The sequence below is a fragment of the Callithrix jacchus genome, chromosome 8 (genome assembly GCF_049354715.1).
Source record: "Callithrix jacchus isolate 240 chromosome 8, calJac240_pri, whole genome shotgun sequence".
In the NCBI taxonomy this organism is placed as follows: Eukaryota; Metazoa; Chordata; class Mammalia; order Primates; family Cebidae; genus Callithrix; species Callithrix jacchus.
The window spans coordinates 97,263,961-97,274,433 of record NC_133509.1 but is presented as its reverse complement, the minus strand read 5'-3'; the positions used below and the strand labels follow the sequence as shown (position 1 = coordinate 97,274,433).

Below are 10,473 nucleotides of genomic sequence, written 5' to 3'. Positions count from 1 at the left end.
TCTTATAGGATAGATCTGGTATTGATGAAATCCTTCAGCTTTTATTTGTCTGGAAAAATCTTTATTTCTTCTTAATGTTTGAGAGATATTTTTGTCCAATATATTCTGGGTAAAAGCCACTCTTAAGCACTTTAAATATACCATGTCACTCTCTGGATGTGTAAGCTTTCCACTGAAAAGTTTGTTGTCAGGTGTACTGGAGCTCTAGTGTATGTTATTTGTTTCTTTCCTCTTGCTGCTTTTAGTATCCTTTCTTTATCCTTGAACTTTGGGAGTTTAATTATTTAATGATTCAAGGCAGTCTTCTTTGGATTAAATCTGCTTGGTGTTCTATAACCTTCTTGTACTTGGCTATTGATTTCTTTCTCTACCTTCTCTTTAAGGCTGGTAACTCTTAGATTTGCCCTTTGGGGCTATTTTTTAGATCCTGTAGGTGTGCGTCCTTGCTTCATTCTTTATTCTTTTTTTTGTTCTGACTGTGTATTTCTAAATAGTCTGTCTTCAAGCTCACTAATTCATTCTTCTGCTTGATCAGTTCTGCTATTAAAAGGCTCTGGTGCATTTTTTATTATGCCAGTAGCATTTTTCAGCTCCCGAATTTCTTGATTCTTTTTCATCATTTTAATCTCTTTGTTAAATTTATCTGATAAAATTCTGAATTCCTTCTCTGTGTCATCTTGAATTTCTTTGAGTTTCCTCAACACAGCTATTTTGAATGATCTGTCAGAAAGATACATATCTCTGTTTCACCAGTATTGGTCCCTGGTGCCTTATTTAGTACATTTGGTGAGGTTATGGTTTCCTGGATGGTGTTGATGTTAGTAGATTTTAGGTTCATTGGTTTGGAGGCAGTGAGCTGATGAAATTTCTATGTGATATGTTCAATTGTGTGTGTGATATATGATCAGAGGCTATTTGCTAAGAATGGGAAAGAAATTTCAGAAAAGAATAGAGAAAGGTATCATTGCAGAATATGAGACGCACTGACCATGACAACATGTTTATATTTCATGGTATTACCAAGCATTTATTTGAAACTGGTAACTCTAACTCAAAAGAAAGCCAGTCACCCTGGTTTGAGACTTTATTAGGAGAGGACAGGTTTCATTCTTTGATAGACTATAGTATACCCTCCTTCTACAAGTTAGGGAGAAACTATTCTCCTTAGCATCCCCTTTTTTATGCTACAAAATTATCCTTAGCATCGTAATTACATATAATCTGTACATGAGAGAAGAAAATGCCTCATTCTTCTCCTTTTATTTGCTTAGTCACTGAGATCTGTCTCTGCCCTAGTTTTGAAATCTTCAAACATCAGCAAAAGCATTCTAAAGTGGTTACCGCATAAGCACTCCTTGTATACTTTTGGTATTGCCCTTCTTGTCCTCTTTCACACATTTTCTTTTATCCTTTTTCAGTTGTTGTTACTTTCCATGGTCATTTTCTTGTTTTGTTTGTTTGTTTGTTTCTCCTACAAAAAATAATAGAAAAATCACTATGTAAATTATTTGGGGGAGGTTATTTTTATTCATACAGATAATATCCTAGCAGACAAGAGGAGCAGGAAGAATGATGCAGAATGTTTTCCCATCTGATTTCAATCAAATTCATATTGAATGTTAAGTCTCACTATGCTGAACATCCACCTTCTGCAGCACCATGGCTCTGCATCATTTCAAAAGTAAGTTCTTAAAAATCCTGCAATAAAACAGGATTTGGTTCATCATTCTCTACCTATGTATGACATTACATATAATATTCCTCTTTTGGCTCTAAGTTATAAAAGATAAATAGCCACACATAGCTCTCCAGTTGATAATCTTCATCCTTTACCAAGTGGTATTTTTTTTTTCTTTGTGATGGAGTCTTGCTTTGTCACCAGGCTGGAGTGCAGTGGCACGATCTTGGCTCATTGCAACTTCTGCCTCCCAGGTTCAAGTGATTCTCCTGCCTCAGTCTCCTGGGTAGCTGTAACTACAGGCACATGCCACCATGCCCAGCTAATTTTTGTATTTTTAGTAGAGACGGGGTTTCACCATGTTGGCCACAATGGTCTCAAGCTGTTGACCTCATAATCTGCCTGCCTCGGCCTCCCAAGTGCTGGGATTACAGGTGTGAGCCACCACATCCAGCCCTACAAAGTGTTTTTAGAAGGCAGATTTTATTTTTTCTGCTCTCCTCACACTAAAAGAAAATAAAAAGGAATGAAGTAAGTGAAGAATCTTACTTCTAAGAACTATATCAAAAAAAATTTTAAATTACTTTCTAAAAAGTTCTGAAATGAACAATTCTGTACATATAAAAAATTAGATGTATGTGATTCTAAGAATTTTTAAAAACACTTATAAATCCTGCTTAAAAATCATTCTGTTCTGACTTTTTCACTGCCATCTCTCAAGATATCTTCAGAAATATTTTTTTTTAATCAGAATTGTCTCAGTTCAAGTACTGCCCACAGGAAGGTGACCCCAATTACCCAAGGAGACTCTGAGCTTAACTTTCAAAATAATGTGGCAGACTTCTTAAATTACATGCCCAATACAGAACCATAGGGAAAGAACTAGTGTTCAAAAATGAGCTCCTTGACACTGCAGAAAGGACTGATGTTCTTAACCCACCATATTTTAGTTCCAACATAATTTGATAAAAAATAAATTGCAGGTGAGATGCAACAGAAACTGGCCCTTGATATTGGTCCTGCTAAAAGGAATCCTGATGAAACTCTGTGTTAATAACTTTAAAATCCACTTTAGAAGAATAGAGTTTGTATTGCTGCCCAACTGATGACATATCCCCTTTTCTAAGAAATGAGAAAGAAAAGATGTCACAATTAAATAGAAGTTCATCATTCTCTACCTAGGTACAATTCTAAGCCAAATAAAACAAGCATCATACTCCGGTAGGGGATGCTTAAGTCATTCAGAGTTGTTAACCCCTAAATCCTCACAAACCAACTTCCAGAACATAGGTTTTTATTTTAGTTGGTCATGTAGGACAGAATCATTGAACCCCAAATTAAAACATGCCTCAGGCAACAAGTACATTTCTGTGTTGCTACTTTCTCTCTAGTGCTTCACTGTAATGTGAGAAATGCCAAAAGCTTCTATTTGAGCTGTACATTTCAGCTAAATAACGAATATTATCAAAGTGCAGTTTCTTTTTCTCTCCAGTAATGTCCTAATATCTTTTATTTTATTTTATTTTATTTATTTATTTGCCAGTCTGAGGCATTCTTCACAGTGCCTGCTTTGAGAAAGCTGGAAAGTGAGATAATAGTAATATTCATGCAATGAAAGATTTTCTTGGAATTCAAAGGAACCTGTAATGAATGTTGATATTTCACAAACATTCTTATAAGTAGTGCATTAATATACAAATATGCATAAAAACTCAGTTTATAAAAATGAGCACTGAAAATATATTTTAATTTTGCATAGAAAAAATAATTTAAAGTCTGAATAGAAAGGCAATGTGATATATAGATTACAATAAAAAGTGCTGTAGGTTGGGTTTTAAAATATGAAGATCTGTGTGGCCACAACATGTTTTTTTTCATTGGCAGAATAGAAAAAAATAATTCCTGCCCAAATAGTATCCAGGGTTATGCTTTGAGGCTCAAAGAAAACCATGTAGTATGTGTAAGTGTTCTGATGACTGAAAAAATACTACATAATGTGAAATATTACAGTCTTCTTTTTTCTCTCATTATAACAACTTGATTTTAGGACCTTGAAAATGCTTCCCCAAATTTAATCTCATTTCTGAAGAAAAGCATGAACAGGAATTTTTGTTAAAATGTCATAGGTATTATAGTATATGTGTGTGTGTGTGTGTGTGTGCATAGTCATGTGCTACAAAATGACATTTCAGTAAATAACAGATTCCATCTATAATAGTTGTCCTATAAGATTATAACACTGTATTTTTTTTTCTTTTTGAGATGGTCTTACTCTGTCACCCAGGCTGGAGTGCAGTGGCGCAATCTTAGCTTACTGCAACCTCCATCTCCTGGGTTCCAGGGATTCTTGTGTTTGACTCCCGAGTAGTTGGGATTATAGACATGAAACCGCATGGATAATTTTTGTGTTTTTTGTAGAGATGGAGTTTTGCCACATTGGTCAGGCTGGTCTCGAACTACTGGCCTTCTGTGATCTGCCTGCGTTGGCCCCCCAAGATGTTGGAGGTGTGAGCCACCCACCGAGCCTGATCTATGACACTGTATTTTTACTATACCTTTTCTATATTTAAATAGACAAATATTCACCACTATGTTACAATTGCCTACAGTATTCAATATAGTAACATGCTGTGCAGGTTTATGACCTGGGATCATAAGGTATGCCATATAGCATGGTATGTAGTAGGCTATTCGATCTTGATTTTTTTAAGTACTCTTAAGATACTTGCACAATGATGAAACTGCCTAATAGCATATTTCTCAGAACATATCACTGTAGTTAAGTGATGCATGACAGTATATATGTGTGTACATGTATGTACATGTATAAATATATGCACATGCTACATATGGCCTGATAGAGTAACACCAGTTAGTTATCAGATTTTTCTCTTCTCCCCTTCTGCTCTTGGCTTCCTCTTGAGTGACTTAAACAACCAGATCTCCTTCTCTAAACTGTATTCTGCCTTGGTTCCAGTCTTTTCTGCTTGCTCCTGTCTTGCTTGGCCCATCACCTCCAATTGCTGTACTTCCCAGTTCCTCAGCTTTCTGGGCTTTCTTGTCATCCATCTCAAAACCTCCTGCATTTTTAAACGTTCTCTCTGCCTTGCCATGGAGAACCATATAGCTCAACTATGTGTTTGTCTTTACCTTTCTTGGGTCCTCTTCTCAGTCTTTATTTTCTCCTTCTCCAGGTTGCCTTGCCTTCTAGGGACATTCTCTTGTGTCCTTATTCCCCACCAAAATCCCCTTTTCCTCCACTTCCCACTCAATGTGCTCTCTAACCCTAAATACTGAATGTCATAAAGAGTCATTTCTGTTCACTGACTCTCCTTTCTCAGTTCTTTATTTCCCAACCCACCGCATTTTGGACTTGGCCATCACATTATTTATGAATCTGCTCTACCAGTTTCAAAATGATCACGTATTACTAGGACCAGCTTCTACTTTCTTTAGTCCATCTGACCTGGCTTCTCCATAGCCTGGACCACTATTTATCACTTCTGCCTCTACCTACCTTTCTGGATTCCTGGGAATATTCCCTTGATGACTTCGCTTCTTAAGTCAACTCTTCAATGTAGGAAGAGTATTTTCCTTATCATTAAATTGCTTCTTGGTATCCATGTCCTATGTAAGTATAAATCTGGCAAAATATATTTTATTTTTAAATGTTATTCATGAAAAAAAATTTTGTAACCCTGAGCAGTAACACCAAAGGACCTTGGCAGACAGTAACAACAGCTTGTTCACATGTGTGCAGAAGTGTTAAATGCTGAATTAAACTTTTTGGCTAATGCTCATTAAAATTTCCTTACATATAGAGTTTTTTAGTTTTTTAGGTTCATATTAGTATTGTCAATTATAGTGTCTAAGTAATTGCTTAATCAATATTTGTCAAAAGGTATGAAATAAATATATGGACACAGAGGTTCATTTTCTTGACTTTTCACAGAGTAAAAGTTATGCTGCAAAGGTTTGGGTTAAAAGAAAATTTTTCAGCCTAACTTCCAGAGAAGACAGCTCTCCTTTGACACCTGACTAATAAAGTGCTGCAGGGCTTGCTTCCAAGAACTGTTTTCCTTATCCCATAAGGCAGCTACTCTCTAGAGAATGGCTTCATTTTCTCACAGCTGTCATCTTTTAACCTTATTTTTAAAATCAGATCTATGGAAAAAAAAAAAAAAACACCTGCTCTTCCAGCAGGTGCATGGGAACAGGCTTTAGTCAGAGCAAGCAGGAGTGACTTCCCCAGCACCATCGTTTCACACAGATTAGCCATGCCTGCAGAATGTGCCGGCACCATTTAATCCAGAGAATTCATTTCAAAGCCAGTCCACTGTAGCAATCACGGTTTGTGACATCCCATATCAGCCTAATTACTAAGTTGAAAATGCAGTGTATTTTGAGTTTCTGGTTAAGTCCAAGTTGTTTTTCTTGTGTCCACATCCTCCTTGACAGCAAGGGAATATTTCATCACCAATGAGGATGACCTTCATTTTTTCTTCTAATTTCAACTTTTTGAAGAATTCTTTGAACGAAAATACTAGCAAAATTTGATTTCCATTTCAACTCTTTGTCACTTTAATTTACTTCTCTTGGCAACCAGTGAATAGGAACACAGAGCAAGCAATAAAACTTACATCCCACTTTTTTCTTTTTTAAAGATCTTTCTCATTTTGGCTTTGAGGAATAATAAGCCAATAAGCCAATAGTGTTGATGTATTCTAAGAATACTTGGTTAATTCTGAAATCATGAAAGTCACTCATGGCAAGGAAATTTTACCTATTTTACTAAGATATTTTGTTTCTATCTAGAGTGTGTGCATGTGTGTGTGCATATAGTATGTATATACCTACAAAGAGTCAATAGATATATTCATATAAATTTATATATTTATTCATGTATATATATTTATAATTAGCATGTATATATTCACACACTGAAACAAATTTATGCTATCTTATATGCCAAACCAAATTTCAAATAAGTTAAAAGATCAAAGTGTTTATTTGTTTTACCTTATTTTTAATACTTCTTACTGTCTTTGTTATTCATTGAATGTCTTTACAAATCAGAGGGGAGGTAGAACAGACTTGGAAGTTAGGAAAATCTGGATTAAAACTCTAGTTATGTTACTTCCTGGCCCTTAAATCCTGACCATATTACTGTCCTCTCAGACTCAGTTGTTTGATTTATAAGGGTTTATGAGGATTAACTGGTAGCATTCATAAAGCATTTAACACTAAACCTAGAATACAGAGGTATCCAGAAAATAATTGTTGTTAATCACGGTATTATGTAACAATGGAAAATTCATAAATAACATGATTATACTATGGATGCAGTCTTCATCCTAGTCCCTACTATCATTTCACTGTGTGAGCTCAGTTCCTAGGACTAATTGATCAAAGGTAGAGTAGCAGCTTTGCTCTAAACATTAGGATCACGGGCACTCAGGGTTTAAAAGAGCTTAAGGATTATCTATCCCAGATGGCTACCTACCTTCTTCTATGTAAACATCAAGTAAACTCTTCTCATTTGAAGAAATGCCATCCAATAAATACAGTTTGATTTTAATTGATAAGAGGTCATGAAGAAACCTAAGAATTAGGACTGATCTTATTTTCCAGCACATCTATATTCCATCCAACATCAACTACTGTTAGCTATACCTTCATGATACAATTGGTAACACGTACCCCTTGTGTCAGCACCCTAGACAAAGCCACAATTAGCAACAGCCCCCATGTCAAATCATCTTCCTGTGTTTAATTTTATCTCCCTATAGTCTGTTTACCCCGCAGCAGCCAGAGTGATGATTGATGTAATTATTATGTATTGTGCCTGTATCAAAGTTTCTCATGTACCTCATAAATATATACACCTACTATGTATGCACAAAAATTTAAAATTAAAAAAATTAACATGAAAAAATAAAAATGGAAAACATGATATGATCTTAGTTGGAACCTCCTAATGGCTTTCCATTAGGCTTTAGAATAAAATCAAAATCCTGATCATAGCTTTCCAGCCCCTATGAGATCAAATACTTCTCCCTCTCATTCTCATTTGCCCCCTCTACTGCTCATGTACCTCATCTCAACACTCACTTTCTCTCTGTTTCTCAAACCAACCTAGTTTATTTCTGACTGACCTTTCTTGACCAAGCCATTGACATTTATCCCACAATTCTAATATTTATTACATCCTGTAGTATACTCTTTATTTTATTTATTATCTTTCTCCCCTGCATTACATAAACTCGGAGAAGGGGCCAGGTTTTCCTGCTACCCACTGCGTCCCATGTTTGTAGCAGCATCTAGAACACAGCAGTACTTCACTGTCGGTTCAGTTAATGGAATAGAAATGCTTTACATTTTAATTACAAATACTTCATTAAGTCCCTCAAGGATAAGTATTGCATATCATCCAAATATTCATCTCCAGAAAAGTGCTATGCTCTCTCTCTCTCTCTCATGAGACAGTCTATGGGGAGATAAGATGCAAACACAAAAATAAACGAAGTAGCTTTAAGATGGTGAGAAGTTGGAGGACACAGTTGTATTACTTTCCTGAAGGTGCTGTAACAAAGTATCACAAACTAGGTGGATAAAAACAACATAAATTTATTGCCTCAGAGTTTGTATAGGCTTGAAGTCTGAAGTTAAGATGCCAGCAGGACTCCACTGTCTCCAAAGGATCTGCTCCAGCCCTCCTCCTAGCTTTGGGTAGGAGCTTTGGGTAGCTCCTTAGCTTGTGAGAGCATAATTCCAATCTTCACATATTGTTTTATTTGTGTGGGCATCATAGTCGACTTTCTTTATGCACTTGTACTGTCTTCTTAATTAACTTTGTAAATATCTCAAGGTCAAAGATCATGTTGATACCTCTGGATGTACACAGTAGTCCTTTAGTTTATTTCTTTTGACAACAACAATCCTTTTATCACTGAGTTGAAGCCTTGTAATTCAAGGGGGAATGTTTCCTTTTCTTTTCTGGGCTTTACCACTTCTTGACTTTGATCATCCCATACCGTTCCCATGTGGTTGTCATTTTTTTACACCTACATCAACCTAAATTATTATAAAGCAAATAATGTATTGTTCACAGTGCTTGTCCTAGATCCTAGGTCTTCCTATATTGCTTCTTTCATTAACATTGCATTCATGTATCAGACATACAGAATGAGAATATATAGCTAGAAGTAAATAGACTCATTTATTAGAGCAGTCAGGAATATAGTAATGAACTTGTTATTCTAGTAATGAACTAGAATAGGTAGATATTCGGAAATGCCATGTATTTCTACTGTTAACTGACCCCAAAGGAAGCTGAAAATAAATTGTTCATTAGGAGAAATGACATTTCATGTCACAGAGATTTTCCTTAGACCTATCTGAGCAGGTAAATTTAGATATTGAGAATAGTTACAGTAGGGTGCACTGAAAAATTAACTTGTCAAACATCTATAATACAGAAATTGACAAAACTTCTCCAAAGGACATTCTACACCTTTGACCTTTCAACTTTCAGTTAACTAACCCAATAATGAAGTTCTATTGTGTCATAAATTTGAGCTATATTGCAGTAATCAGCCTACCATATGTTTCGCTACCATTTTGCTGCATTTAATATGCTATCTCTGATACTGCCTTTATAACTCTTTGAAATGACCTTTATTAGGGAAAACAGACTGGGCAAATGGGGAAGTGAGGACTTTGAAGTCACAAACTCAGCACTACGTGTCTGGAAATAGAATTCCAGGGGCAGTTTTCCTTTTTCAGGCTCTCTTGTGACAGTCTTCAGGGGACAAGCACATTATCCACAGTGCTGTGCTATGCTCCAAAGTGATTAATCCTGCACAGGCTAATTGAGATACTCAAAATCTGAAGTTCAACTAGCCTTGTCAGTTGATAGCTTTACCAGGTGCCCATAAGTCTGGAAACTTAGATGATTTCTTTATATGTTTATGCATTTACAGATTGAAGATGTCTTTCTATATATTTTATTCTGTTTTCTAGATTTTATGTATTGTGTTTTCTCATGGAATTTTTCTGGGCTTTCTAAAAAGTTGCAGAAATGTGGGCTCTCCTTAAGGAAAATTAACTTTTTTGGTACAATTACATTTTTAAGAGTTTCTATAGTGTTTATTGAATCCTAAATGTGTGCAATCTTTCTTGAGGGCAGGCAGTGTGTACCAAGTCTTAGAGTTTTGCATTTCCTGTGAATTGGTACTTCCATCTTTAGGAGTTCATCATAAAAACATAATCACAGATATGAATAAAGACACCAGTATATAAATGTTTCTAAAAGTTCTGCTTGTAAGAGGAAAAGGTTTGAAACATAGGTTTTACTTAGCTGCAAGGCACAGAAAACTCTGTTATGTGGTCTCAAGGTGGTCTGTTCCAGGTTTGCTTCAATGGCTCTGTGATCTTACAGAGGAACCAATCTCTTTTTCTCTTCCTTCTCTGTCATCCTCATTTGATGGTATTTCCTCAGTTTTATTTCTCTGGGTCATAAAAGTACAGCTATAGAGCCAAAAAACATGGTTGGGAAAGCAAAAACAAGAAGATGGTAAATGGAGCTCTCCATTCATCCTGGGGAGGGGTGGCATTCCTCTGAAATCCTCCTCTCCTAGCAGACTTGCCCTTACCTTTTTGCCAGAAGTGGGCCACATGGCAAATTCTAGCTGCAGGGAGTCTGGGAAAGTAGGTACCTGGAAAAAACAGTATTTCCATAATGGATTTGGAATACTTTTGAATTATTTCCTAGGAACTAAGCATAAAATCAAGAT

General features: G+C 35.9%; 1 long non-coding RNA gene across 2 annotated transcripts in view; it reads right to left on the bottom strand.

Annotated features, from left to right (window-relative positions):
• Positions 1-1,000: 1,000 nt before the first annotated feature.
• The window catches only part of LOC128928821 (uncharacterized), a 276,849-nt gene continuing 267,376 nt past the window's right edge, over positions 1,001-10,473 (bottom strand). For both annotated transcript variants that reach the window (XR_013521727.1, XR_013521726.1), the window contains exon 4: positions 1,001-1,471. This is a non-coding gene — a long non-coding RNA (uncharacterized LOC128928821). The remainder of the gene's footprint in view (positions 1,472-10,473) is intronic.